At 42.8% G+C, this 22,984-nt stretch overlaps 1 protein-coding gene across 1 annotated transcript in view; it reads right to left on the bottom strand.

Annotated features, from left to right (window-relative positions):
• The window catches only part of LOC119023374 (metabotropic glutamate receptor 4-like), a 194,465-nt gene extending 172,852 nt beyond the window's left edge, over positions 1–21,613 (bottom strand). The window contains exon 1 of the mRNA XM_037105261.1: positions 21,096–21,613. The gene's annotated coding sequence lies outside the window, so the exon portion shown is untranslated. The remainder of the gene's footprint in view (positions 1–21,095) is intronic.
• Between the last annotated feature and the right edge of the window lie 1,371 nt (positions 21,614–22,984).

Genomic DNA, 22,984 nt, shown 5'->3' with positions numbered 1-22,984 from the left:
GTTTAGGTGAGAAATAGACAATAAACAGGGTCCTGGTTCAAAGTAGATCAAGACTGCTCAGCTGTAACGTGTGATCAGAGTAACTCAGCATGTGTTTGGAACTATATGGCGCCAGTTAGAGTTCACAGTCTTTCTGCATTGCAGGTAGAAGCTTCACTAAAAGGTGTTGCTGAGGAGATTTCAGGTGAGAAATGGGTTTATCAGCACTGCCTAGGATCAGAGTTTGGTGGGATGCCCCTCACTCGAAGCGGACATAAAGAGATGTGACAATCGTGTTCGTGTCCTTGGATCTGCGTAACCAGGATCAGCAGTTAGTCGAACAGACCTAGAATCCTTAAGATGACATATTTTGCATCATTTGGAGGATTTTTGTGGGCAAAAGGGCTCTGTGTGCAGGCAAAATGGAGGGTAGTTAACCATTGTTCATTGGTTTATAGTGCCAACAGTGTAGAGATACAAAGCTGGTTAGAAAATCTGCAAAGATCCCATCCTACAAAGCAGCTTGTTGTGCATTTAAAAAAAAAAAAAAGACATACATTTGAAATAACACTCAGAAAGGTCAGACGCTCTAATCTTTGCAGTATTGACTTTATGCTCACCGACGCTAACCGACTGTTGATACGAGCTGCAGTTGAGCCACATTTTCAAAAACCCCCTTTCATGCTGCCTCGTCTCGCACGGCGAATAAATGAATGCATCAGGCCGGATATAAGAGGAGCAGCCAGATAACGGGAGAATAAGGGAGAGAGACGCGGGGAATAGATCGGCTTCTTCTGTCTCTAGACTTTTAACCAGTGAGGCAAATAACTTTGTCTCCCTGGCACCCTCTGAAAAGCCAGACTCAATCCATTAAAGTGGCAGCTGGATGAACTCTGTACAGGCCTCAGAGCTTCAAAGCAGAAGATATATCCTGATGCTCCCTCGAGGTGCTGATCCCACTACTGGTGGAAAGCTGCTGCTTATCCAACGAGCCTCGAAGCAAGATATCCAAAATCCAGATAATACAGGACTTGGCAGGGGGGATTGCCAGATTTTAAGTTATACAAATGGAAAAAAAACAATAAAGCAAAACTCTGTGGTGCATAATCACTTTGTCGGCGTCAGATCTCTCAACTTTAATTTGTGGCGCAATCTGCTGCAGAGAGGACACGGCAAAATGTTTTGAAGTTTCTCCTAAATGCACCATCAGGAGTCTGCCCAAAAACCGAACATGACATGATACCCCGAAGAGCGCTTGTGGTTGAGGGTTTAACTGCGCTGCCATTTTTAATCACCGCAGACGGGCCCTGGAATGGAGACAGGCGACAGACCAGCTCGGGCTCACATTGCCCCCGTCACCGCTCACAGCCAACCAATCAAGATGACAAGTGTCACCGCGCCATGTCTCCAAAAAAACCACAGCCAGATCGCCTACAGGGAGACTGAACCGCTGTCATTTCTGCGGGCTCTTCCCTGTTCAGGTCAATCATGAGATGCGGAATAGACGAGCATTTCGCATCAAGCCCTGCGACGTGCGGTGTGCTACTGTGGATCTTTATCCAAATAAAAGTCCTGTGACTACAGTACGCCGCACTCACTTTGATCATTCAATCTCACACAAAGCTTTTGGGATTTAGACGTGCAGGCATTTACACTCTCTGCCTCCTCCTTATAACCCAAGGTTTTCTTTCTTGGCATTAACTCTGAGAGCAGAGCAACGGTCCCTCGTGTCAGCACAACCTCTGGCGACAAGCCTCATTACATAACCCCTGGCAGACGCTGAAAAATGCAGCAAATCTACAATAGCGAAAGGAGCAGATAATGCTGCAATGGAAAAATAGCTTTTGATGTGCCAGGAACAACATGTAACGTGTAGAAATAACAGCATTTTAGTGAGATGAGGTGTAAAGCTGCTGGAGAAGCGGCGAGGTCGTGCCATGTACGCCGCCGCGCAGCTTTGTTGTCGCGCTATCTGCTTGTTTCATTTGATACATAACGTCAACCTGCAAACGAAAATTGGCCTTCTGGGTGAATTTGGCTCATTCACGTCACATCGATGTCAACCTTTTAAATGGGCACAGAGCACAGAAATAATGAAGAAAACTAAAGCAACAAAATGTAAAAGAGGAAGAAGGGTCGATACGTCACCGAATCTCACTTTGCTGCCAGACTGTGGTGCCGGCTGTATTGGAGTCAATGGGAGAGATGCATGGAGACACATAGTAGAACCCGACGCATCTACACTGTATGACCTCTGATGAAATGCCTCCAGAAAAAAAACACATTCCAGAGAGAAAGCTAACACTTTTTTTTTTTTTTCGAAATGATTTACAGGGATAATAATATCATGACCAAACGGGGGCAAGAGGTGCTGAAGAAAGCTCTTCTCATTTTCTCTGATGACAATATCAAGCTTCACTACACATGATAGAGGTCTGTCAGGTGAGGCATTTTCTGCATCTGAATTGCAGAGAGATGCAGATTCATCCTCTTAAATAACATAGTTTCTATCGTATACTTCCTGCCTACACACCGAGCTGTATATCCAGTTGTGTGTGCCTCTGTCCTCCTTGGCCTCATTACTGGAGTCATTTGTGTTTCGGGTGATGAGGATGCTGCTCGCCGTGGCCCAACTGCATTTAGTTCAATCTTTTTTCGGTCCTTCATCTGGGTCTGATCAGCCACAGGGAGATAAAACGGCTACCTGTTCCTCTCTCTCTCTCTCTCTCTCCCCTCCATGACTGACCATGTTTACTGAAGATAAGATGCCGTGTTGTCAAGCATTGATAACATTCACACTCACTGACTTTTGAATAAAAACTTCATATCTGATTTAGTCATTTTAGGGCTGCGACTAATGGCTATTTTCATGAGCTGTTTGTGTTTGATTAATTGATTAGCGTGTTTAAAAAATTAATGAGAAAATAAATCTATAGCCGTTTCCCAGAGCCCAAATATATTCAAATGTGTCCAACCAACAGGAAAAACCTGAAGATATATTTAGTTTAAAATGGAGCAAAACAGCTGAAAAAGATTCGAACAGCTACACTGTGTTGGTGCTTTAAAAAAAAAAAAAACACTGAAAATTACCATTATCGATTATCAGATTAGTTTCTTGAATATATTTGTATAATTATCAGCTTTCAACAAGGACAGTAATGTGCACCAAAACCCAACATATGCTGGTCTTGCCAAGACCAGCATATGTTGGGTTTTGGTGCTGGTTTTGGTACTTGTCTAATGAAGTATAAATAGTAGGTAGACAGTGGTCAGTATAAAATAACCACAATTAGTAAATGGTGAATAATGGTAACTGATAATAACTGTTACAATGATAAAAGTAGGAAATGAAGGGTAAGTGTGAAAGAGTTGCTGAAACATACTGCTGGGCACCAGCTGACAAAAAAAACAAAACAAAAAAAAAAAGTGAGGCAAAAAGCAACTGGTCGATGTTCAGTTCTGCACGAAGGCCAAAGCTTTGTGCAGGCGCAAATGGTACGATGGGGATTTTCCACTGAAAAATAGCAGTGTTCGCAGATATAATGAGGGATGGGGATTAGTTGAGGCCATGACGCCAATAAGGACGTTCCTAGTTTTCTGTGTTTAAAAGACGATGCATAGTGCTGTGAATCCCGAGTCAGTTTGTTCTTTTTTTCACTAATTTTGTCCGTGTCGGACCTCGTTCTTTTTTTTGCCGGCAAATAAAGTCCTGCTGCATCTAGCCTTGAAGACCCCTGGTGACTTTTTTGATCTTTAAAAACTTTTGGACCAACTGAGAAAAGTGAAGTTGATCTGTGCAAACATTGGTGTTTATGTTTTCCGTGATGTCATTTCTTGGAGTACCACTAAATGCTTTCACATCACATCCCTAAAATCTGTAGAGCGTAAGCCAAAAGGTTCTGGAGTCAATGAACCGTACTAAATGATCAATGTAATGAAATTACTTACCATTTGTAAAATGTAAACCTGGGATTTGTGAGATGGGGTGTATGTAAGATACAAAGCCATTTCCCAGGTACAGTTCACAGACAACAGTCTGAGCTTTAAACTCTTGAGTTGACCAATTAGCACCTTTTTTCATTTGAGAGCAAGATGAAAATATCAGCACCTCTGTTTGTTAATTAGCACAGTTTCCTCGGAGGATTGGGGCTATTAAATCATGTTAAATAACAGCCACCGCCCCATGAAGAAGAGGGGAATCGAGGCCGGCAACAACGGGATTGGACGAAGCCAAGTGTGGATCAACAGGCGGGTGTGAAAATGGTTGACAGACACCCCCAGACGATGTCTTTTGTTTGTGTGTTTTCTCTGGCGTCATGTATGTCGTTGGCGCCATTCTGTCTGCACAATAGAAAGCCCCGATGTGGCTCTGAGCCAAATCTTTGTCACTGAACTCCAACTAGGAAGATCAGACCAACATGATGACGCTTTCTCCTTTCAGAATGCATCGCCTTGTCTGTGGAGAACCCTTTGCAGCCGCAGCAGCTGAATAATAGGAAAAAACCCCACTTTTTTTATAGAGTACCCTGTCATAATGGCTTTTGGACTCATTCACAGTAAAAGTGTTGAAATGAGCAGAAAGAGGAGGTTTTTTTTCGGCATTGTTGACTACTCTGTTCATAACAGTAATGTGACAAGGACAGGAGAGTGAAACAGAAAAACAGACAAGAGAAACATAATAGCAAGACTCTTCATTCAGATGGATAATGACCTTTAAATTGAGTCTAAGGGGTGTTACGTGAAAACATCCTCAGACATGCCGAACTCTCTTGTTTCATTATAACTGCAATTTATTTCCGCACGGCGTTGGCGGGCTTTCGCGCGCCGGCCCTCCCGGGCTTTCGCTCCACCGCTGTTATCTTTCAAAGGACAGTAAGTGTTATTACCCCTGCAGATGAGACAAAAAAGAAATAATGACCCAAATCCGGGAGAGACCTTTGATAGTGGCGAACAAAGCTCGGGAAAGAGGAGGAGAGGAAAGGGGAACTGTGACATCCTTTCCTCGCCTCAGCCAGGAACACACAGAGGAAGTGTCAATCTGTCAGAGGCTGGATATAATCTTCAACAGCGAGACGCATGGGGCGATCATGGCGCCCTGTCACCGGTAGTCCTTGTCGTTGATTAAGGCTTTTCATCCTCCGTTGGGCTTAGCTGTGGGCCGAGTGCACTTTGTCTTGTGACATGCGTAATTTCCTCCTCACAGTCGCCCCATCTTGATAGTGAGCTAATAGAAACTCTCTCCAGATCCGCTCCTAATGAAGACAGATCCTCTGATGGCCGGGCACTCTCATTTATATTAGCAGTCTATCAACTTGTTTTAAGTAGATTAGGCATGTTCCGTGCGACAAGCAAAGAGGCAAGGGTATAAAAATAATTCACAAAGGGGATTTTGTAGAGAATTATTTGCTTTAATCCATATCATAGGAGCCGCTGAATGATCTCCAGACACTGAGGAGCTGGCAGCGCTGTCAGCAGAGATAGTAAATCAGATTCTCGTAGATATCCTCTGAGGGTTGTCTGAGCCGATCGGTTTAGGGTGGCTGAACAGCTTTGTGAAACGTACGGCTGCCGGTGATTATTATTTTCATTATCTACGGATGTGTTATTTTGGTGCTTCATCTATAAAACGCTATAATTGTGAGAAAAAAAAAAGCCCTTTCCCGGAGCTGAAAGTCAAGTTGAAATGCCTTCTTTCGATCAATGAAAAGTCCAAAACCCAGAGACGTTCAGTTTATCATGACGCAAAACAGGTACAATTCTCGTATCGCAGAAGCTGGAACGACTTCTGCCATTTTTTTCTCAGACAATGGTGCAAATAACAAGCCTTGCAGCCAGTGTTAAAGGAGGGGGGAAAACAAGTCACACGCACTATTCAAATAAAGATCTTTATCAGGGGAAACTTTGTTCATTTTTATTGCCATGTGCACATCAGATGAAAATACGAGTCGATTAACCCCCATCGTGACGTCCATTATATTCATAAGTGTAGCCTAGACACTGGTGACGGGATGGAGATGAATTTGCTGAAGATCCGGATGTGGAGAGATGGGCTCAACCTGGACGCTTTGCATAGTGTGGGGGTGGAGGAGGGTTGGGCGATTTCGTACTGAAATGGCTGACAACAGCAGAGGGGGTTTAAAGTTTGACAGCAGCGGCGTGATTGGTGGACTTAATCGCGGCAAAGTCTGGTTGGTTTCACTGGAAGGGTAAATGCCCGTGTCAGCTGATTAGGAAGAGCAGAGAGCCAGAGAGAGAGAGAGAGAGAGAGAGAGAGAGAGCTGTGAATAAATGAGCATTGAGATAGTCGTCCTCATTAATCTGGTGCTGAGATTTATTAGTTTTGACCTCCCAACTTTTACAGTGTTGAAGATTGCATCAGTCTAACCAGTCAGGTTTGTGTCTGTGTCAGTGCTTCAGAGCCAAACCAATGAAATCTAAAAAGGAAATTGTTACCTTAACTTAAAGATCTATCTCTACGCCTAAAAGCTATTATGATGTCATAGAGCTAACTTAATGGATCTGCGTGACATCACACCGCGTCAAACATTTGCACAATCTCTAGCCTCGCTGGCTAGTTTGGCCTGTAAGAATCGGTCCATCACAGCTGCTCTGTTGTTGTTAGCGGTGCTGGGTCAGGCATGTTTGAGCTGACCAATCAGAGGGGAGAAGGGGGATTTGGGGAAGGGGGGGAGCTTAAAGAGACAGGAGGTAAAAGGAGTGTCTCAGACAGAGGGGGGAATACAGTGTTTAGTCAGTGTTCAGTCTCACAGTCACCAAAATAAAATGATGAACCTGAAAACTATCAAAATCTGCAAATTAATTTTTGCATTGATCGTTTTAGCTCTACTATTGTATGTAAATAAATGTCAAGCAAGGAGGCTACATGCATCCAGACTGTAATTATGCATCGCTCCAAATGGATTAAATGCAAAATTGACCTTTTCTTTCTTTTGCTTTTATTTTGATTTTAGCCCAAAATTACAGGAATCCTTCTGTTCTGTGGACTGAAAACAACAACAAAGTGAGTGTAGGTGGTTATTAGACAACATACAAAGAGAATCCTACACGGGTTACCTCTAAGCTCGCCATGTCGTCCTTTGAGGTTGTATGTTTTCATTACTCTCAACCAGACTGACATTAGCCTCTAATGATCCTGTGCATCCCACTCAATAAGCTCCAGGGAGCAGACAACTCTCTCTCCCTCTCACACAGCCTTCGCTTGATGAGGTTTGTTAACCAATTTAATCATTAATAGTTAATTGCAAACCTTTGAAAGGAAAATATTTGGGGATAACAATTATTACATTGTTTTCAGTGGACATTTTGTAAACATCTGTTGTTGTTCTTGGTTTTTTTTCTGTTTGAGTATAGATCATGCAGTCCAGTGGTGAGCTGTTACATAAGAAAGTGAAACACATGATGTTAATGTGGCTCGCGGTCATTTGTTTCCCCAAGGATTAAAGCAGTCATGACGGATTTATCAGGACTGCAACTGTCGGTTGTTTGCCCTATCAATTAATCTGCTGATTGTTTTCTCGGTTTGTTTGTTAATTCCCAACAAATACAGTGGGAGAAAAAGGGGGTCAGAGCTCAAGTATGAAATCTTCACATTGCTTGTTTTGGCCAACCAGTCTCAAAGATAATCAAACTGTTACATGAAACACTGACGGGCAGCAAATCTTCACACTCAGACATTGAAATAGCAAATTTTCTGTGCATTTGTCCTCGAGAAGTGGCTGAAAACTTTGAGTTGATTATGAAAATACTTCATTTCCTGCTAATCAACAACAAATAATGATTATTTCCTGTCTCATTTTTTGAAGTTAAAGTTAAATTAAATAAATAAACGTCTGAAATTTGAATTAATACAGAATGTTTCAATAAAACATAAGGCCACTATCTGCCTTCAGAAGTCCTTTAATCCGCCCTCGAAGGCTGTCAAAGTGAGCTGTACTGTGCACAGTGGGATATTGGACTCATCTTAAAAAAAGGAAAGCCTGCAGCTCTTTGCCATAAATGTTAAATGATCTATGATCGGGGGAGATGTGGAAAGTGTTTGACTTCATCCAGGCGTCCACGAAGACATTGTTTAATGTGTGTAGCTGGGCGTACAGCACCCGTATGTTGGCCTTATGATCTTTGAACGCTTGAACACAGTATCGGATGGTCTCATTGTGACGTGCCTGCAATCGGCAGAACAATCGATTCTGATGAGACGCTTTCCCATTTAATATCTTACATACTTATCTTACATCACGTACGTACTCTATTCAACCACAGATAAGAAACAGAGCTTACACTCCAACTTCTTCAACATGTAAATCTATAGATTAAAAGCTGTCACAAATAAAGAGGATTAACACATTCTGGTTACTTACTGTCTAATTCTAGGATGAAATAGGATAATATTACAACGGCATCTGGGTTTACTTTCAGTTCAGCGTAGACAGCGAGTCTAAAAGTATTTAGAGAAGTCAAACTTCTGCATTCAGAATTCAATTTAAAGGGTGAATCCACCACTTTTACAATTTCAAGAGTGTTCACAGGTCTAAGAGACTAATGAAAAGCCATCCACTGGTCTGCATTGCACTCCTGTAATACTGTTAGACTCATTAGGGGAAGTTTAAAAGTGAACAATCGGATTCGAACCAGAGACCAGATCACCAGTTTTAATTCCACGCATTCTTCTTCCTTTTTAAAACACGGCGGCCATATTTCCCACAAAACTGAGTGACATCAATGGAGACAATTTGTTGGATTACAAGAAGATTGCTTTGGATCCATAAAAGGCTTTATATGCTACCATTTTTCACAAATGCCTGTAAACAAGACCCGTGAACAGTTTACCCTTTAAGGAAAAGCACAGAGGCATTATTATGAAAATGTACATTAAAGTACTCGTTCTGCAGAAACGTCGCCCCGCTGACTGATGTATGAACCTATAACACATTTATCTTCAGAACAGAGCGATAAGAATCATCTTGTGTACATAAAAGTCAGTCATCTCTACCCTTGTTTTTAAAATCGGCATCATCCCTGTTTATCAAGTCAACCACCTACAGAGTGCTTTCTCCAGTCTTTCCTGAGCACTGTTCCTACTTCCTACCAATTTCACAATTATTCCACTTGAAATAACTATCATCTCGTATCTCCTATCTGTCAAACAATTTGTGGTTTAGTTTGATTAACAGAGGTTGAGTGATATGGAAATCTTTGCCTATGTATTGTTTCAAGTTAGCACCGTCACAGTTTAAGAAAGCTGCCACAGGTTGGTTTTTCATCTCCGGGTTGTTATCCTTAGGGGATTATACGCATTAATGTGTATGTATTTTGCCGTTGTGGTCGGTCAAGGTGAAGACTGATCTTTAACTTCAAACTATGCAGTCCAGCGGTTTCGAGATTGATCTAAGAGAGTCATGAATTAATAAATTGTGTAGAGAAGCAGTGAAAAATGTGCATGTCTTTTTAGACTTTTCTCGACTGAAACCATCTTAGAAGGATGAACGTCTGTTGGTGGCGCTACTGTTAACTCAGAGACACCCAAAACATGTGAGGGGGCCCAACCATACATTGTTTGTATTGAGTTACATGCAAAAAAAACCCATTTAAAACCACTGATTTAATTCTTTATTTATTAATATTTGATAAGTCTACTCAGTGTTTTTTCATGTAAAATCTTAATCTGAAAGGTAATCAGCAGCTACAGCTGTCGAATGCCTGTAGCGTTGACACGTAGTGTAGGGGATTATTGTGAAGTAGCATCAAATGGAATGGACTGTTTTTGTCTTTCTTTCCTTTTGTCATCTTTTAGGAAGCATTTTTAACACTGTGGCCAGGAAACTACAGATGACAAATAGCCCTTTGGCTCATTCTTCCATTCTTACCCATGTATTACCCTGTGTTTTATTAATTAGCACTGTCCGATCATATTCAAGCACTCACTGTACTTGAGTGAATCCATTTTCCCACACTGCGTATAACAAACCACATACCAAATAATTTAATTCCTGACATACACGCAACACGTCCTATTTTACGAATCTCATCCTATGCTCCATGTTGTTTGTTGGTTGCCCCAAAGTTGTCACACTAGATGATCCAAGCAGCTGGAAAAGTTGCAATTTATTTTTGTACCTTATGGGCAAATACAGAGGTCTAAATTCCAATAAACATCTAAGCTGTGCCATTACATGCAGCCCCAGCGCTCTGTTGCCGGAGATTATTCCAGAATTCGCCCCTGTGGTCATTTGTGTGTGGTGAAGTGCAACTTTAGAGGACATGTGTGTGTGTGTGTGTGTGTGTGTGTGTGTGTGTGTGTGTGTGTGTGTGTGTGTGTGTGTGTGGTGTGCTGGACTTGGTGGATGCTAAACCCTACAAACACATTAACATCAAAGAAAAACTAAGCAAATACGCATACGTGAAAAAAAAAAAAAGCTCTCACGCTGCCTCGGTTTGTACGGAGGAAAGGCCACCATACGAGGAAGAGTGAAAAAACGCAGGAAGTAATGTTGGGGGGAGAAAAAAAATCATTAAATGGAAAAAAATCATGACTTCCTGATGAAGCCCCAGCTACGGCTCCCCCGCTCCCCATAATTGAAACAATGCTGCAGGATACCAGAAGTCAAGAAGGCACATAATGCATAACGGCGCGATGAATGTATGTGGTTTAATAGATCGTGAAAATGGCAGTCTGATGACAGAGATGGAGCATTTCATTAGCCAGCCTGAATCGAGTCTGTACGGGTGGCTGCTGTTTCACTCTAATACACTGTGATGAAAGACTGGCTGTTAGAGTGCACACCTGGAAGGACAGCCTTTTTTTTTGTTCCCATGATACCCTTAAACTGCACGTTCTGAGAGCCGCTGCTATTTTGGATTTAGATTTAAACTGGTAAAATAACTGGACTTGTTAAGCTCCTAGTCTTAAAAGAAAAACACAAAAATCTCTAATGGAATCCTTTATGCTCTTGTACTTTATTAGCGTGGGGAGAATCATTAGTAGCCTTTCATCCGAATGGCTAATTGTCAGAGTTCAGGTACGGGGCAGCTGGGAGAGGACCCAAGCGGAAGAGGACGTTGAATCAAAGGCGTGTTACTGCAATCGGTGGTTGAGAGAAAAACGCTAACAACCGGGCGACCGGAGCAGGGTAACAAATCTGACAGCTCATTGTTAATATTTGGTTCCATTTTTTCCAAGTGCAAGCTGCAACTTTCATTTTTACAGTCCTGTATAATAACCACGAAACCAAACCCAGAGCAGTTTCAAGTTACCCGAGTTGGTTTGACAAAAGAAGTAGAAACAACGAACCAGCAGCCTGCTTATTTAGAAATAGAAATGACGGGTGCAGGGAAGTGTCAGGAATCGACAATGAACAAATCTGCAGCACTCGTATCCTTTATTGTCAGCAAAAAAGAATTATATATCTTACATAATATCTTTTTTTTTTTTGGCCCACAATACAAGATAAGACACATCACTGACAAGATGTTAACAAAATGCTTCCATAAAATGCATGCCAACTTGAATAAGGAATACATCCCCAACCAGCCAATCATTCAGCAGGTGTGTAGCTCGGTTGCACCGTCGCCGTGTGACTGACAACAACGAGAGAGCAGATCTGTGCTGAAGAGGTGAGATGATGGAAATATGGCTGTAACAGGACAGGTCAGCTCACATTATGGCAGTTTTTAGGGAGGCATTATTTGTGTTAAGTACACATAAATTCAAACTATTTTTACCCCTGGTCTTTGAAAATGATTTAAAAGAAGAGCACAGATCAGGAAAACAGAAAGAAAAGGAAATAATTTAAGAGGCAGTGGGTCATTTACATGATATTAGAATATGTGTATCATTATAAATATATGTATATACATAATATCATAATAATGTCAATTATCCTGTTTACCTGTAGAATGATCTGAAAAGGTGTTTTTTGAGTATTTAACAGCTTTCTTGGTGTGTTGTTCCCTCTTTCCCCACTGCTGGCATCAAATTCAAAATAAGCATATATTCACAAAAAACCAAAGAAGTTGGAGAGGTCAAGTATGAAATACATTGTCTGTACTGTTTTCATCTGGATAATTGCAGTCTGTTTGTTTATGCTTATTATAGCGTCCCAACATCTTCCGCATCGTGGTTGTATAACATGTATTTCCTACGTAACGAGACTGCAGCAGCTGAGGGCTGGAACGCTTTCAAGTGACACTAATTCAAGTATTTGTCTTTCATCTGGCCTTTTTAATAAAGCGGCCATAAATTCATATCCTTAAAGCCTACAGTATGTACGTTGGTGGTATAAGAAGCGCTAAATCTAGTGGAACGTCCCAATATATCAAATGCACTCTGTGCCGTGTGCTAATGCGTCTCTACATGGATAAGACATCCAGAGAGGAACAGCCTTAGGCATTCTTAGCCGTGCCGCTGTGTTTGCCCGCGTGTGTGCGTGAGTGTGCTTCATGCGGCCAAGTTAGGAAGCAGCCAGGGTCCAGAATAATGTTTGTATTGACCGAGGGAGAGTCTACAGAGCCCCCATTACTGCCACGCCGTAAACAGAGACGGGACTCAGATGGGGAGTCCGAGAGATCTTGACACTCGAAACAAACGCGATTCACGACAGACTCGTTCGATGCGCTGTCCACGTCTCTCAGCGAGTCTGTCTGAAGTGCTGCGAGTCGGCAGCGGATTCACTGAAGGAAACTGAAAGCGCCGTTTCAAACACTGGAGTCTTTTTCAAAACAATAGACATTAATCTTAGATCACAGCCCACAACGTACAGCTTATTTCTCAGGTACAGCTGAATCTTGTGATGTACTAGTACAGCTTGTACCAATTCACGTACAGTATGTAACTGAGCGCATGCCTCCACCATGGCCCAACAGTCCCCCTTTTGTGCTCACTCGTAGACACCAGCCACCTCAATACGCCTGATTTTTTTTTTCATCGTGCTTTATTCCCTGAGCAACGTTAGAGAAAGTCTGTCCGTCCCTTTCCTCAGTTCATCCTCTGCACTCCACTTAATTCTTACGTAGCCTAAAGGGACTGTTGTAAAATTACTATTAAATTAACCTTTGAATCTGCTCAGCAGTTTTTGTTTAATCCTGCTGACAAAGAAACAGCCCACAAACAAACACAGCCTCCTCAGTGAAGGTAACAATTCAGGATCTTAAAAAAAAAGTCCTTGGATTAGGGATGCAAAGTTTAAGCAGTTTGTTTAATTGATGGCCGGCTGCCACAACAATCGATTATTAATTCATCATTAATAATGTATGAAATATGTTGGAGATTTTCTCCATTGGAGAACTGTTTTATCTTCTGTGCGTTCAGTGCAATGTCAGAGCAGGCTAACATTAAGAACAGATAAAGGAGACACCAAGTTGAATGAATGACCAACTAAGTTCACCTCATACTGAGGTTACTCACTGCAACGACTTTTTGCAGTTTATAAAATACTTGTAAGTTGATTAATTACATTTGTTTGCATTTTGTTTTGACATGTTTCATAAAGCAACTATTTGCCATTTGTATAAAGATTATCAGTTAATGCATTTTAAATCAGTTCAATTCTTAATGGATTGGTTAACAATTAATCATTTAACATCCTGACCTTATACTCTTGGAAAACCCTCATTTAAATGCATCCAAGATTGTTTCATGGAAGAAAAAGAATCTGTTAAATGTAAATGATTGATCATGCCACCTAGAAGTGACATGTATTACTCATTCGCAGTCACAGTCTGTCATGAAAGACACCTACTGCCTCTTGGATGATGTTTTTTTAATCAACATGAATGTACAAAGTCCCGTAATGCTCATACCGAGCCTCCATCAACAATGTTTTTCTTCTGTCTCTGGGAGATAGTGGCTGTCGCCTGGCCAGGCTGTCTCCGTGTGTCTGCCTGTGTGCAATATGAGTAACCCTTTTTAATTTCCCACTTACAGGTGTCAGACATGAAAGCTGGGAGTGGTAGACAAGGTATCCCATTTTGCTGCCTCTGCATTAGTAATCAGGACTCGGTGTAAATACAGACATCTCATTACCGGCGAGCTGAAGTGCACTGCCGAGGAAGGGCAAGGGCAATGACAAGGATTCTCAGAGTAATGGGCTCGAACAGATCAGCGCCCCATTAACTGGACCTGCGGTGCACTGTAGTCGCCATACAGGCCCATTACAAAGCAAAACACAACCAAGTGAGACAAGTAAAGCCTCTAATGGCAGTCTCCCTTTACAATCTAATGTCGTCAAACACAAATTGGTGGAAGCTGTTGAGGAATGCAATATTGACAAAGAGTGCAGGAGATGTTGAATAAAACATCATCCTGCATGTTTCCTTTTTCTTTGTTTTGTTTTTTTTCACTTGACTGCTTGTTTGATTGTACTTGAGCTAATTTGTGCCAGCCAATCAACGCTGACCCGAGGTACCTCGGGTGCACTCCTGCAAAGTCAATATGCTAATGCGTTTTGCCGAGACACAGCGACATCGTGCCTCCTCATATTTGTCCCGAGCTTCCTCTCGTGCCTTGTTCATATTCGATCGTGGACTTGGGCGAAACGGGGGAGAGAGCATGGGATCGCAATTAATCATGTCCGGCGTCTGCCAACAGTGATACCTATATTGGTCTTCGAATCAGCGTAGGTCATGGGATGAGTGCTTTTTGCATCCATCTTTCTTTAAGGCACCAGCAGGCTAATGAGAAAATTGAATCTGAGTGGTGGATCTATATGCATTCACCGAAGAGAAGAACAGCAGCACAAGATTACCGCCCTTGGTCCGCAGTGTTTGCCGAGGATGTTCCCTTGCTTTTACAACCTGTCACATCGTAAACACGCACCAAATGTGGACGAGTTTTATACTGAACGGTGTGTGGCTTTATGTTGAATTGGAATTTTCCAAATCCCTGCAATGAACTCACCCATCCAGTCCAACTGCACATTTAATTGAATATTTCCATGTGGCCCTTTTCTGGGGAGCCAGCCACTGTGGCACACAAATTATAATCAAGGCCAGAGGAGCACACGGAGAGCTGGGTGGCTGTTGACTACGGGATTTAGGAACTCGGCTGTGCCTTCCCACTGCTGCTGGCAGGAGATTTCTGCCAGGCACTGGTGTGCAGAACAAGAACTAATCTGGAGTGGTCTGTTGCAGCTAAAAGGAACTGGCCCTGAAGTCGTGCATTCTGGGGGAAAGTGGGGATAGTTTTTCTCCATGATTTCCACATTTGTCTGCTGTAGACCACGGACAATTATGCTGCCATTTATAACACCAGACTCTAGTTAGAGCGGTGATTTTCCTTGCCTCGAACAACTTAATGGTTTCGATTCAGTCTCAGTTTTATCTGCTGTTATTCTCGTCATCGCAAATCCACATTATCAAATACATCGCAATCAAAAATGTCCTTTTTTAAATGGGCTTTTAAATAAGTTTGTTAATCCATATGTTTCTATACATACTTTTCATACATAAATTCGGTGTTGTTTTAACTAGCTTGAGGTTTGATTGCGCAAAGGTTTCACCTCATCAAATCTCTTTAGTCTGAAGCTCGATCCTCAATCGATGCATTGTGAGTATGAATGAAAAAAGCAGAAGTGGGCCCCTTCGTGAAACACAACCCCTTGCTTTAAATCTTTTAGAACATAAAAATACAAAGAATGTATGAAATCTAGACTATTCCTATTATGAACATCAAATATGTGATTGGGAGCTGCAGACTCTGCAGCAGGAAACTTAATCCAACATAACTTGGAGCTTTGACAATCCGCAGCAGCAGAGTTGCCTTTCAGTTACAAAAGCAGGCAACACAAAACAATCACAGAGACTATCCAAGAAAAAAGGAAAGCATTGTTGATTCAGCAGATGTCCCAGAACAAGGGACAACACCCTCCATAGACAGCAGCAATTATGACTTTTGTCCACTCTGACATTTAATTTCCCAATGACAGTCAACATTGGTTTCCCTTAACCTCCACTAACCCTATCTATTGGTTGTGATTATAACATTGACAATTGAAGTCCCTTGTAACCTCAGGGAAGTACTGATTCGAATCCAAACCATGATCTTTCCCCAAACCATGAAGTTATTTTGGTGCTAAACCTCACCGAACTTGAACCATAATGTTGCCATAAAACTGATAAAGGATGTCATACGAGTCTGATAGATCACATCAGCAAATGGGTCTGTGTTGTTCCGGAGGGCATGGATGGACAACTTATTTTATTTGGAGGACTATTTGCAATCACAGATTGAACGACAGACTATTTCACTGTATATGTGTGTATTTTACCCCCAAGGGAAGGAGATAAACACCTTCATTTCTTGATGCCAGTGCTGTCCACCCTAAGCAGCAGCGTCAACGGTAAAACATGTGTGATGTTCTTGTTGCTTCATTAATTTATGTGCTTGACTAAAAACATTGGCTTACTGTCAATGCTAATTAACACGTCCCTTAACAAATCCTGTTAACAGGACCCAGTTTGTTTTTGTTTTTACTGAAACACAAACAAATATCCTCTGCTGTCATTTGGGATAAGTTGTCTGAATTTTTTTTTATGTTGATTAAAATCAGCCAGAACACAAAAGATCACATTCCACTCCAACAATAATCAACAAATCTGCAGCTCTGTGAAAGCAGCTTCTTGTGACGCATATTTACGTTTCTTACAAGGCAGTTTAGTGGTTGTAGTGATTCTTAGGGCAGTGAGGAAGGAAGTCAGGTGAGCTAGTATGAAAGAACGACAAACGACGTCCACACGGGACAGGACTGTCACTCAGTTGACAACTGTTCATGTCCAGTGTGAAACCAAAACTCAACTGTGAGCTAGTTTGACTTACTAATGTAGCTGAGTTACATCACATACATGATGTAGGTACATTTGTGAAGTAAGCAGTAATGCATAACCCAAACCTTGACGTTTTCCCAAACTTAACTGAGTAGTTTTAGTGCCTACACTTAATCAAGTAGTTTTCTAGCCTAAAACTAACCAACTACTTTTCTTGCTGAAGCCAATCTAATTTCATTTGTTACCTGAATCTAACCAACTATTTTTCTTGCCTAAACCCATACAGTTTGTTTTCTTGCCTACACCTAACCAACTACTTTTATAGCCTAAACCAATCCAATTTGTCTTGTTGCCTAAACCTAACTATGTTTCTTACCTAAACCTAACTAACATTTTTTTCTTGCCTAAACCTAACTAATTATGTTCCTTGCCTAAACCTAACTACATGTTTTCTTGCTTAAATTTAACCGACTGTTTTTCTTGCCTAAACCCATCCAATTTGTCTTGCTGCCTGAACTTAACCAAGTAGTGTTAGTGCCTAAACTTAACCAGGGGAGTGATGTCAATTACTCACCAAAGTGACACCCAAGAAAGGGCAGAGAAACGATCCATGACTGTTCAGAACTGAGCCACTGAACTAGAAACTAACATCTATTTAGTTATAATCAAAACAATACAGGTTCTGACTCTTCTTTAGCTTCATCTTACAGAGTGAGTAAAATATATTGGGTGATTAAGAATAATCATTCTGCTTAATGAAAAAAATGTCTTGCCAGTGAACGGCACTAGCTTTACACTCCAACCACACGTCAGAGTGATAAAGCTGCTTATCCACTGTGCTCCTCAAATATTTATCACGGTTCTTTATCTCACTTACATGACTGTGCAGGATAGACCAGAACGTTGTCTGAGTTATAACAGAAGTATCACTGATGTGGATCCATTACTGCCTCGGCTCATTTGAATGAGTTCTGCCTGTCAAGAGGGGCACATTATTTAAAGAGTGAGCTGGAGCCAGTTTTGCTGAGGACAGCATGTGTCATAATAACCTTTGCTAAGAACTAAGATTAATTCGGCACCTTTGTCAATGTGTCTCCGTTACGTGGAACTCTCTTGCCGGGATGGAAAGATTATTTGCTCCGTTGTTTGTGTTGTAAATCTTGTAAATTAACCAGACTGTGAGCGGATGTCATCCCTGATTAGCATCAACGGGCCGCTAATAAAGATGTTCAACCTGTGGGCGTGCTGCAGCGCCCGTGCACTCACTCTGGAGTTTACTTGCATCGTGGCAGATCTTGCAAAAACAGCATCTGGACTTTAAAAACTTTATCCAAAATAAACTTTGTGAGCCCAAAGCATGCAACATAATTAATGAAAGGACACTTATGGCAGATATGAAAAAGCCTTGTTAAAAGGATCACAGAGGAGGAGAATCAGCAGTTTGGAAAATAGGACTGCACTGAGATTTTGAGGAATGGATCTGTTTTGGAGATCATCAGACTGTGGTCAGCACAGCAAGGCCACACAGACGGCCCCCCCCGATGAACAGATGGGCGGCCAGGAGGAGAAAGCAGAGGAGGCGGCGATCCAGAGTGTGGATGCTCCGCGATCAAGAGGCGGTGGCGAGGAACGACGTGGGAACGGATACCTAAAACCCGTCTAACACGGAGAGAAAGTGGCTGCTGGATGAGTTTCAGCGCTGACGTACAGGAGCGTATGTCAGCTCAGGCTGAGAGGAAAAGGAAGAGAAGCCGACAGAGGGGAATAATTTATGCCCCCCACCCCCCAGTCGTACAATTTCACAGAGACAGTAAACATACCTTGGATGATTTTCTGGTTATAACGGGGGACATTATCAGTTCTAGAACAGATTACAGTACGAGGGAACTCATTTGGATGTAAAGGTTAAAAGTGGCCGGCTTTGTGCTGACAGTCAGTCTCTTACTTTGTTTATTGGAGCCTCTCCAGGCTTTGCATCTTAATGAGATGGTTTTTTGTTTTTGTTTTTTTGTAGTTGTTTCTGGAAGAGACTTCTTAATGAGGAAAACTACTGAATAATATCTTGTGCCATTATAAACTGACAGAATTCTGCAGGTGCTCTCTTAAACGTCCAGGTATCACGTTTCAAACAGGAGACATTTTCAGGTCAGTTTTTTGTGATGCAAGCGTTTTTTTTGGGTGCTGTCAACAAAAGATTTTTTGCTGTAATTGCTTCTGTCTCTGAACTAAGCCTCGTGGGGGCACGTTTCCTCTCAAGGCCGCCTACAGATCCCACCCCCGATTGACAGACCCCGAGCTGACCACCAGCTAGAACCCTGACCTCTACCGCCAAAACCAAACACAGCCGATTAATTGGCGGATCTTGCTGTGGGTGGTGCACGGCTTTAGATGGGGTACTCCGCTCAGGGTAAAATGTAAAAAACAAAAAAGGCCAGCGCTGCAAAACGTGTGTCTTTTAGGAAAACAGAGCTTGTACTTAAAACACCTTGATATACTGTTTAAAAGCAGCGCAGCCAAATAGTCACTGCGGGGCAAATGAAGCTTAGCATCAACAAAGGAGGGAAATTAAACAGGGTAACGAAGTGCAAAGCTCTGACGAAGGCCACCGAGCCAAAAGCGTTCGTCGTCAGTTTTTTTTCTGATCAGAGTGAGTTGACCGTAACTTGTCGTGAGCCCAAAACTGAAATCTGCAACCTGGCTGACTTTGTACTGGGATTGATTTGTCTACAGCGGTATAACAGGCATAATAAGCTACTGTGAAGGTTGAGAGAACTCTCTTCTCTCCTGGATAATCACGAATGCTCACACACTGTGACTGCAGATAGCGATCTGCACTCCAGACGGTGTGATATCACTCAAAGGGAGCAGGATTAGTGCGGAAAAAGATTCAGTGAGCCTTTCAACCTCTTCTCTGGCCAGAGAAAAAGCAAAATGTGTTAAAGCCGTACAATATCCTGCTTCCATTACTGTGCGTGTGGATCTTTCACACAACCACATTTGAGGGATTATCACAAAAAAAAAAAGTCCAAAATATCTCTATATACTCCAAAATATCAGCATCAGCCCCCCAAAATCCAGCATCTGTCCGGCTCTAGAAATAATTCTGATTGGTCTTTCAAAGTGCTTATTTTAGGGCTTCAAAGCATCAGTTTGTCTTCTTGTTCCTCCAAAGAAAACCAGACAAAATGCTGCAAGTGAATGTGTTTGTGCAGCTGTTCAAAAAGACCAACAATGGAGAACTGTTTCTGTTTCTTACTATACAGGTTTTGCGTCTCGGCTTCAAATGAAGTTTTGAGTCTAAAGAGTGTCGCCAAAATAAATTCTTTTACCACTTATTGAAATCCAGGGATGCATTTTCACTGGACTCCAGAGATCCATTAAAAAAATGAAATATAAAGTGGGAATGGAGCAAATCCATTGCAACTCTCTCTGTGAGAACACATTCTTTTCTTTCGTTATCCACAAGAAAACTACACCCCACGACCGCTTCGATACAAACACCCCCTCAAGAAATAATTCCTTGAATGTTTCAACATATTAAGTCAATCTGCCTCCCAGCAGCAGAAACTACGAGCAGCGATCCGAGCGTCCTCTCTGACAGTGATGCACAACCAAGTGAGGCGTCACCAAACCATATGACCCACCGGGGCGTCATGTCTCACTTGAACATGATTAAAAGGCGAAGATGGTTTGCAACCGACACACACACACACCCACATCTCCTCTTCTGTCTCCATCTGTGCATTGATTACACCTATAGACTGCTCGGATGTGCTTGTGCGCATTGGAGGCACAACAGCGAGCCAAGTGGAGCGGAGAGCGGCCAGGGGCTTGGAGGAGGGGGCTCCCATAGACGCAGCTGATGAAGGGCTTCATTGTATTGCCAAGTCTGCCCCCCACACCACCCACACACACAAACACACACACACACACCCTCACTGCCACCACCACCCCGTCGGCTCCACCAGAAAAAAAAAGAAAAACGTCAGACCGGTTGCTCCTTTCAGTAAAGGTGATTCATCTGTTGAGTGTGTGGATCAGAAGAGGGACCACAGCCCTCCAAATGACAGAAAATTATTAAATAAATAACCGGGATCCGCCAGTGCTGACATGAGGAGGGCTGTCAGTCAACACAAAGATGACCCTGGTTGTTCGCACGTTGCTTGAAAGCTTCGCAAAACATCCCTCCAAGTAGCTTTACGCGCATATTTCGTGCACAGACAGAAATCCTCCACACAGCTGCGCAGCTCCGGGACGATGCATGCCTGTCAGAGCAGCTGCTCCAAATGTGACACACCGTGAAAAAATAAAAATAAAAAAAAAAGGGAAAACAGTCTTACCTCCCAAATCCTCTCCGGATGTGAGTGAGCGCCCAAAGTGGATAAAAACGAACTTCTTGCTTTTTTTCTTCTTCTTCCTCTTCTTCTTTCCTGCGTCTCTGTGTTTTTTTGTCTTTTGGCAGCGCCGGCTCCAGTCGCCTCCTCCTGTTTTGAACGCCAAACCCGCCACACGGATCAAAAATCTTCCTCTTTTAAAAAAAAAAAAAAGAAAAATGAATAAATAAATAAATAAAAGAATGAAGTAGCGGGCAGATGTGTGAAGTCAAATGATGCCAGTGAGTTGTGAGGTGTGTGTGTGTTTGTGGAGGGGCTTTGGTGAAAGCGCCCTGTGCAGATGCGGTGTTACTCCCGGACGCGAGGCTGGAAACAAATCTCCTGTTTCTCGATCAACTCCGCCGCTCAGACGCTGTCCAGCAGCGAGTGGTGCTGAATGAGACTCCAGGGGTTGCAGAGATTTCCTACTTTTTCCTCTTCCTCCTCCTCCTCTTTTTCTTCCTCTTCCTTCCCTCCGCTCCTGCTTCTTCTGGTCTAACCGCACGGAAAGCTTCCCTCCCCACCGCGCGTAAAACTGGAAACGATCCCCCCCCCCGTCTCTCTCTCTCTCTCTCTCTCTCTCTCTCTCTCTCTCTCTCTCTCTCTCTCTCTTTATTAAGCGCCACAAATTAGATCTTCACCATGGGCGAGCTTTGTCTGACACCGCTGGTATAAGCGCATTCCTCAACTACAACACCAAAAAAGAAAATAAGAAAAAAGGAGGGGAGGACGGGAAGTGATCAGGACTAAGAAATAAAAAAGAAATCTAAATAAATCAGATCAGTGAGTTAAAACAGGGGCCGAGGCTGGAGATGCTTTGATTAGAATTAGATTATTGGTATTTAAAGATGGAGGTTTCCGGTTTAAAGGGCAGTTGACGGGTCATTTCCAGACTTCAGACGATTGGGAAGAGCCGGTTGCCTCTTTGCTGCGAGATGTTGCAGAGATCACAGCCCCGAGGTGCAAAACTGGAACGCTCGATGGATTGGGGAGGGGGAGGAGGGGTGTGTGTGGGGAGGCGCATTTTTTACGCACACACCCAGGTGCGTTTGAGGTCTGAGATCGTCTCTGTGATCGATCGATTGGTTGCTGTCCCCGAGCCCCTGTGGGTGTGGATGCCGTTAGGGGAAGGTCTGGGGATTCACCAAGTTAAACAAAAAGGGAGGCAGGGAGGGTGGGCTCCTCTCCAGGTCCTGGTCCTCTGAGCTCGCTGAGCTCCACAGACACACACCAGTATTGAATTTCATTCTTAAGGCGCCGACTAGCGCATCTTTAGGTCCACTGCCGCCGCTCCTCCCTGCTGCCTGTCCGCCTGCGATAGCTCGGGAGCCTTTAAACTTGTGCAGGAGAAATTACATCACACACACACACACACACACACACACACACACACACACACTCAAGCGTCTCTCTCGTCGTTTAGGTGGTGGAGCACTGCTCACCTCTCAGTGATTACCTCGGATCATCCCGCGGGTAATTTCGACTTGCTCGCTGGAATCGCTTTTCTTTTATATGTTTATCATTACGGCGCTGATTGCACTTATTGATTCATCAGTCTAATCAGTCGCGGCGCACTCGTCCAGTAATGAATGAACGGAGCCGATCCAGCTGTTTCCATCTGGAGCCGCGCTGCAGTGATCCGGGGCTCCGTCACAGATGGAGCAAAGCATCTTTCTGTGGATTTAGAAGAAAAAAAACACATCTAAGTGTCTCACTGTTTGATAACACACGTTATTCATGGTTAATTAATCATTAACTAATCTTTATAAGCTATTCCTAACCACAACTGTCATCTTACAGGTTGTTTCATACCTCTAATTCCCATCAGACCTGGAGTGAATGTCCAAAGAGATGCA

The sequence above is a fragment of the Acanthopagrus latus genome, chromosome 7, assembly GCF_904848185.1.
Source record: "Acanthopagrus latus isolate v.2019 chromosome 7, fAcaLat1.1, whole genome shotgun sequence".
Classification (NCBI taxonomy): Eukaryota; Metazoa; Chordata; class Actinopteri; order Spariformes; family Sparidae; genus Acanthopagrus; species Acanthopagrus latus.
Note: the sequence above shows the minus strand (reverse complement) of the source record. Positions and strands in the feature narration are given on the sequence as shown.